This window comes from Echiichthys vipera (genome assembly GCF_963691815.1).
Source record: "Echiichthys vipera genome assembly, chromosome: 18".
Classification (NCBI taxonomy): domain Eukaryota; kingdom Metazoa; phylum Chordata; class Actinopteri; order Perciformes; family Trachinidae; genus Echiichthys; species Echiichthys vipera.
Genome location: NC_139843.1, coordinates 7,951,004 through 7,959,459, shown reverse-complemented (window position 1 = coordinate 7,959,459; position 8,456 = coordinate 7,951,004).

Here is an 8,456-nt window from a genome sequence, read left to right as displayed (position 1 = left end):
CTAACTACTGGGTATTGATAAATCCATGGTGCTGTCCATGGTGCTGAAATAGCAGATTGATTTGTAATTGAGACTTTTTCTCAGAGCGCTCTTCTGTCAGTCATGTCTTGGATCTTTAATATCCTCTAAACTAGCTGGCTAGTCGTGGGTGAACAGATGGCCTACTGTGTAAATCAATGTTGACCTATGTATGTCATTTCTCAGAAATCCATGAACTTTGAATACAACGGAGCTGACATTTTTGAAGTTCTGTGTAACAGTGTTGACGTCTAGAATTTCAAACTATGCTTTGTAGCTCTATCGATGACATTGAAACAACAACCTGGTGCTTGTACAGTAGATCATGGTGGGTCAAGAAAAACACAGCATAGTATAGTAGTAAGATTATTTTTTAATCATACAATTATCATACAACAAACACCAATTGTTGCGCAATTAATGTAGATGTAATGTATGTGATGCTTCATTTCAGCTGGTAAAAGTCCAGTAAAATACCTCCAGTCTTCTCATATGGTCTCTCTGGTTCATTGCAGCGGCTTTTTGATGATCCATTAACTCATAGAGACAGTTTTCTTCCACAGTTTTCAGTCCTCAATTGACGATGATGAATGCAATCAAGCACTGTCTGTCTCAATGAATGGCACAATGATTCTATCTTCTTTGACAAGAATTCAATTACAGATTATTACGTCTTTGTCTTTATAATGACAGTAGTCCTGAATTCTATAGGCTCCTTTTCTCTGCAACATCTTTGTCATTGTTTGCATGGGTTCACATATTTTCTACATTGTCAGTAGAGGCAGGTATTTGTGTCCTACAGTATGTCTACAGTATGTGCCTCCAGATCCTGTTTCTGCCTGGAATCTAGGGCTGCCCCCAAATAGGCGACCAAAAAATCACTAGCAGACAAAATTGTATTGGTCGTAGGAAAAAAACAACATTTGGAGCCGTTTCTTATCAAATTTAGTGAAAATCTAAGTGACTGATGACACAATTGACATTTACATATAACAATTACAACTGACTTTGATGAAGTGAAGACACTGTGAGAGGGTCAAAGTCCTGAGATGTTAACACAGACAACCCCCAAAAACAAGTTCACTGCTATTTTAATGTACGCAGTGTGTGGATATGTGTCCCCAGGTCACTATCATGTAGCTATTATGGCAACCTGTCAATCACAAGGTAGCCACGCCCCAAAGCCTACCCCTTCAAACTAGCGATCGAGACCAAAAACTCATCAGGAAAATGTTTAGTGTGTTAATTAATCAAGTGAAAATAGGGCCATTTTTTCAGTGACTTCCATTCAATCTGACTTTGCAGCCAGTGGAGTCGCCCCCTGCTGGAAATTAGACAGAATGCAGGTTTAGGCCATTTCTGCATTAGCTTCACATTTCAGAGCCGGAAGCTATGTCCGTCTTTATCACGGTCTCAGCCAGAAAGTTGCCTTCGTACACAATGCAAAGACTACAGCTGACAGCCGACCAGCAAATACGTTCTGCACCTGCGTGAGACAAAATAATTCTCTATACCAGCAGGCGGCAATAGTCTGTTACCTATACAGTAAGCACCTGATGCTCACTAGTTAATGTATTATATCTTTATATATCTTATTGCGTTTGACTGAAGTTGCTTTGGGGATAACGATGACCTGGACAAATGAGAACATTCACAGGCTCCTGTATTACATCTTGTTTGCTGAATCCATACAAAAGCCAAGAAAAAGTCTGAGATATCATGTGTTAATCAGTGAGATTTAGAGGCGCGAGCATCTTTAGAGAGAGCCAAGCATTTTCATCCTGGTATCAGTCTTTTCATGTAATTTCTAATTGTAAGTGTATCTGCCAAAAAGTGTGAACCTTTGCTTTAAACATGAAGACTCGGGTTCCCTAACCTCAATTAAGCAATTCTTTTTAAGCCAACACTAACAATACACATTTTACTGATGATAATGTCCAGTGCTGAATTTAGCATTAATATCATTCCGACTAAATAAAGTGTAACTGAAGATGACAAAGGACATATAGAGCTTGACTTCGTATTAGAGTAGTTATAATTCAGCAGTAACCTCTGCGGCGTGTCTCTTTTACACTATAATAAGTAGTTTATGATCAGATTCCAAATCTTTTCCACTGACAAACTGATTAAATCTCTCTGCGCCCGCTGCTCACAGCTTCTCCTTCCTGCAGGCAGACTGCTCCTAATCCACTCTTGGAAGCATCCACTGACAATTTCACAGGCAGGTTGATGTCTGGTATTTCAGGTGTTACTGTGACTAATTACTACTTTTGTTTTCCCTTCCTGCTCGTTCTCACTTTGCTACATCACACCTTGCTATCAGAGCTCCTGGAGCCGTGCTGAGTTTTCAGATGGGAATAAAGTTTAAATTATGCAGTACCTATCCAAGTCTTTTTGTACTCGGGTTTAGAATTATCATTATTTCGTCTGGTGTGGTTAGTCTTTTGACAAAGTGTGTTTGTATACCATTTAATTCAGTATATGTCTGCATTGTTCTTCTCAAACTGCATGCTATCCAAGCTTTTTATTCAGCCTGCTTCGATGTCATGGAAAATTTCCGACGTCCCAAATGGACACCTTAATAAGTCCAATGCTGAATATACACAGTTGAGAGCTTTCATCATTGAGCGATAATTCTCCTGTGCTAATAACTTTGCACAGCCGGATGCTGATAACATTCTTGCTTTATTACTGGATTTATATTTTGTGGCTCAAGACATTTGTCTGAGACTTCGAGCTGGCTTCACTTCTACTTTCAGTAGACTCATCAATCTTTTTTTACAAATCTAGTTTTGACAGATTATAGGATAGAAAAGAATAGAATAGACTTTATTGATCCCAAGCTGGGAAATTGCAGTCTTCCTTAGTCAGGCAGTTTTTTCTCTTCATATTGGTACTGCAGTTTTTTCCAGTGGTTTGCACTCCCTCCAGACCGAGCAGACCCCAAAATACAATCCTTGTTTTCTGAAAGTGAGTAATCTGTGTTGTTATCTTTGAACTTTATGTATTTCTTCTTTTGACCCTATTCATTTCAACACATGCTTTTGGGCAAATGTTGTCGTTACCTTTTACTTCGCCACCATTTGCAGACTGTGATTGCCTTTACCGTATTTTTCGGGTTACAAGTCGATCCGGAGTTTAAGTCTCCCCAGCCGAAAATGCAGAATAAAGAAGGAAAAAAACATATATATGTCGCATTAGAGTATAAGTCGCATTTTTTGGGGAAATTTATTTGATAAAATCCAACACCAAGAAACGACATTTCATCTTGAAAGGCAATTTAAAATAAAACTAGAATAGAGAACAACAGGCTGAATAAGTGTACGTTATATGACGCATAAACAACGAGCTGAGAACGTGCCTGGTGTGTTAACGTAACATATTACGGTAAGAGTCATTCACAGAACTATAACACTGCTCATCACTAAATCCAGTGAATTCTTCTTCCTCAGTGTCACTTCTGAACAACTCCGCCAACTCATAGGTACGGAAGTAGCAGCTAGCATCTTTTTTTTTCACAATGCACTTCTGCCATGACCCGCCCCCGCCAAATTTTGATTGGTTAACGTGTGTGCGTGACGATTGCTGATATACGCCTAGTCTCTTACGTGACTGAGATAAATAATAGCCCGGGCTATTATTTGATATTTTACGGTGATGTGTTAATAATTTCACACATAAGTCGCTCCAGAGTATAAGTCGCACCCCCCAAACTATGAAAAAAACTGCGACTTATAATCCAAAAAATACGGTAATGGTAGTAGCAATTCTAGTCTTGACAATCCTATATTGATTGAATGTCTCGCTTTTTTTATCTTTAAAAAAAAAAATTTAAAATCAGGACGCTAAACAGTATGACATTTTATGTTTGAAGTTTAGATCATAGGCTCCTCTCAGAGAAAATGACATAGAGAGATGGAGTTTAAATGGTAGAAATCCATTCAGCCACTGTTGAGATGTCGATGTTTAAAGTCAAAAAAAGTCCGTCAACAAATTTGAGGCTGTAGGTTTCAAGGAGTCTAACATCAGTAGGCCAAAAGCTGTACTGTCAGTAGGTGATTTTGACATAACTGATCCAGGGAAACATTGAAAATGTGTCCGAGGGAAGAAAAGCATTGCTGAGAAGACTCCCAAACCCTTTGAAATGTCTCATTCATGAGTCATTTTGAGAGGATATTGAGCTGGTGAACATAGGACCCTTGGGGCATAAAACCCTGGGAAGATGGATACGCTTCCCATTTCTCTATCAATTTTGACATTCCCTCTAAGGATGGAGACGTTGGTCTGTGTAAAGGTCAGCCCCACTTTGGTTCAGTGAGAAATATCTTTCAAACTTCTGGATGAATTGTCATGAAATTTCAGACGGACAATCTTTTTCCGAATAACTTTGGCGATCTATTTAACTTGTCATCGATCGCCATCGTCATGTTAAAATTTGAATTCGTCCAATACTTTGGTTCATGACCAAGTACCTGCGAAATGACGTATATTTCCACAAATGGATTGGGAGGAGGAAGTTTCTGAAGCTATAAAGTCTAAAAGTCTTTTTGTCTTAACCTTATATGGTTTGCCTGTACTACACCAAGAAATGCGAGACACATATATTAGTGCACTTCAACATAATTGCTTTTGACCTCTTGAATTTGTGTTTCTTTATGCTTCTGTTTTAATGCAGCTACATGTTTGCATGTTTCAGTTGGACTGTGGTGTTGTGCTTCTCTTAGCACGTTGCTAAGTGCTAAGTGCGAGTCATTAAATGAGAAAAGATCCCCTTCAAGATTGAGTCTCTAATTAAAGATGCCTCTGTTGCATCTATTGTGCACATTTCGTCTCTTCATACACATCTTGAGTAATCTAAATGCCTCCTTGTGCACACATGACAGCATTGCATTGTTCATATGTCAAGTTCTATATTTTCCCATCGACATGCTAGCGTCAAGCTACTCCTATTACCTTTGTTGCATTTTCTGAAATCATGCCTGTCTTAAAATCAGGACGATAGGTAAGTCTTGTACTTTAACAGTTTACTGCAAACTGCTCATTTCTAATATCAAGGTCGAAGTTTGTTCTAAGCAAAGACTCGAGACCTGAAAGTACAAACACACATTCAAGTCCTTGAAGCAGTGTAAATAGTGGACCTATTAAAACGACTGCACTTAGCAACAACATCCTACAGTTTCTCTGAATTCAGGTCACTCGTTCTCAAAAAGGATAGCAGGACAAACAGAAACCGACTGACGCATAAGAACCATTAAATGTTCTCTCACAATACCAGAGAGATGTGTATGTGGAAGATAATGGCTATTGATTCATCACACTTTCTCTGCTTTGTTCCACGGGGATTGTTGATTTTTTTCCCACTGTTTCCTCAGCAATAACTCAAAATTTTATCACCTTGAATTCAGGTGGACAATAAAAGGCACTCTGTGTAAGTGAAGAGGGTTGTTGTGAGTGTGTTTATGTGTCAGTGGCGACTGTGTCAATACTTCTGTGAATGAGTGGGAGTGAGTGAGCGTGTGAATGCATGTGGGAGGCCTGTGTATCACTGCTTACACCTAGTGGTGGAGGCACAGACTGCAGACTGACCATCATGACAAACTATTGACTCGTGGCTTCACACATACACTTGGTGATAGTAATCGATCACCAAGATTTACAGTAGAAACAGGGATCCGGCTTTAGATGTACACATTCAGGCCGTGCTGCTGCAGGGATGCTGCAGGGATCTTTTCATGTTCAATTAAACATGTTTCTACACAATGCAAAAAGGCATCTTGAGCAGCTGCATTCACATATGCATGGGTAGTTTTCACACCCTCAGTTCTGGGAAATCTATTAAGAGTGCAGTGGTGGGAGAAGTGCTCAGATCTTCCACTTGAGTAAAAATAGCAAGTCAAGTCAAGTCACTTTTATTTATATAGCACATTTAAATACAACAGGAGTTGACCCAAAGCGCTTTACATTAGAAGAAATCAGGTTTGGGCAGGACAGTAGATAAAAGGAGCCCAAGAATACACAGGTCTTGACAAAACAATGCATAAAATAAGTAAAAAGAAAACAATATTAAGGTCAGCAATCAGCATAGATTAAAAACAGGTGAAATAGAATCAAGCCAGAAAATAAAAGAAGTAAAAAAGTAAGAAGAAGGTTAAAAGGGCGGCTGTGGCTTGGTGGCAGAGTGGGTCGTCCTCTGTTCGAGAGATTGGTGGTACGATCCCCATCTCCCCCCGGTCCACATGTCGAAGTGTCCTTGAGCAAGACACTGAACCCCAAATTGCTCCCCGTGCTGCGCATGGGTGTGTGAATGTGGTGTGAATGGTTAGATCAGATTAGATGGTATGTAGATGTCCACTGCCATCAGTGTGAATGTCTGTGTGAATGGGTGAATGTGACAAACACTGTGAAGCGCCTTGAGTAGTCAGATGACTAGAAAGGCGCTATATAAGTACAAGTCCATTTACCAATAGACTAAGTGAAATAAAAATATATAAAAATAAACTAAAATAGAAAATAAAAATAATAAATAAAAAGGCAGTGGGGAATAAGGGAGGGTGTTAAGGGTTGTTAAAGGTAGCAATACCACTGTTTAAACAATGTACAAGTCATAGTCCTGCATTCAAAATTGGCACCCATCGTGCGGAATGGCCCGCCTCATAATATTAGGAAACACGTCAAAAAGTGTCTAACTGTCAAAATACAACCTGGAAAATTTCAAACAGATTAGGAATTCACTACCCACCAGTGCAGCGCTGATGTTTTTACACTGTATGATCCTCTCACATATAGACTACTGGTTCACAAGCTGCTCACTGGCGTGTACGACAGCACTCAAACCATTAGACACTCTCTGCAAAAGAGCCCTAAAAACTCTGGATAAAAAGCCCTTCTCCTACCACATCTGCAAGACTCTTATCATTCATTCATCTTCAACCGCTTATGCTGGAGCCGATCCCAGCTGACATCGGGCGTGATGCGGGGTACACCCTGGACAGGACGCCAGTCTATCACAGGGCACATAGAGACGAACAGAGACAGACAACCATTCACACCTAGGGGCAATTTTAGAGTCATCAATTAACCTAACACATGCACGTCTTTGGACTGTGGGAGGAAACCAGAGTACCCGGAGAAAACCCACGCAGACACGGAGAGAACATGCAAACTCCACACAGAAGGGCCCAGGCCGGGATGCGACAGTGCTAACCACTACACCACCGTGTAGCCCAACTGCAAGACTCTTAAAAAACACCATTTTTTTAAGTTTCCATCATTTTAAAACATTTAGATTTGCGTGTTGTGTATATAAAAGTCTCCATGGGCTCGCTCCACCACCACTGACTGAATTCATAAAGAAAAGGACTCTGGAGGGTCTGAGCACCGGGGCTTGTGTCAGAGGAGACTGTGAGTTCCCCCACAGGCGCACTGCATTTGGGAAGAATGTGCTGTCTGTTGTAAGGGGGGGGGGATCTGGAATAGTCTTCCCTCCACAATAAGGGAACGCCCCACATATTCCTCTTTCAAAGGTCAACTCAAAAAGTGGCTTAAATCAAATCAAAAGTGCGACCACTGACTCGACTGTGTCATATTGCCCACAAGGTTTTATTTCATTGCTTTATCCTGTGTGGGTCTGGTGTCCTCCTGAGTGTGTAATGTATTGTGCGGTGTGTCTTTTCTCTTCTATTTGTATTTTATTCATTTATTTAGTAGTATTTGTATTTTTTCTATTTTTTTTAAGCAGGGACTACGGATGCAAATGAGCATCTTTGCTATAATCCGGCACTATTACAGTGATATGTTGTTATCGTTGTTCATTAATGTGCACTGTCCCTAATAAAGGATTGATTGATTGAATGATTGATTGTAGGCCTACATTATATCACTGGATTAAACTAATGCATTACATTGCTTTAATGTTGCAGCTGGTAAAGGTGGATAAACTTTAATAAGGCTACTTTGTATAGGCTCCATAACTTATTAAATACATCATATGGAGTAAAAATGAATAAGTTCCTAGTGGAGGCCTAATTCAAATTTGTATTATAGTTCTTGAGTAACATGTAGGCGTCTTAGTTGCTTTCCCACCACTGCCAGGGTGCAACAGTGTCCCATATCTAAGCATTTGTATGATTTCTGTAATATTTTGTACTTCTCAGCATTTTTACCCCCTTACATTTTGCAGAACTCACTTCATCCACCTGAGGCGTGAGACAAATGGGCATTAAAAGAGTCATAACTCGGTCAAATATGAACACACAGACATGAAACACACAGTTTTAGATTCAGTGTTACTTACACTCGCGTTTTACTCCAATGTCCGTCGCGGGTAACGTTCATGGACGCGTTTAGAAATCCCAGGGAAAAGACGCTCCTTTAAACAACACAACTTGCCCGCAGTTTACTTCGGTATCAAAGCAACGTAGTGACAGTTATCTGCACAT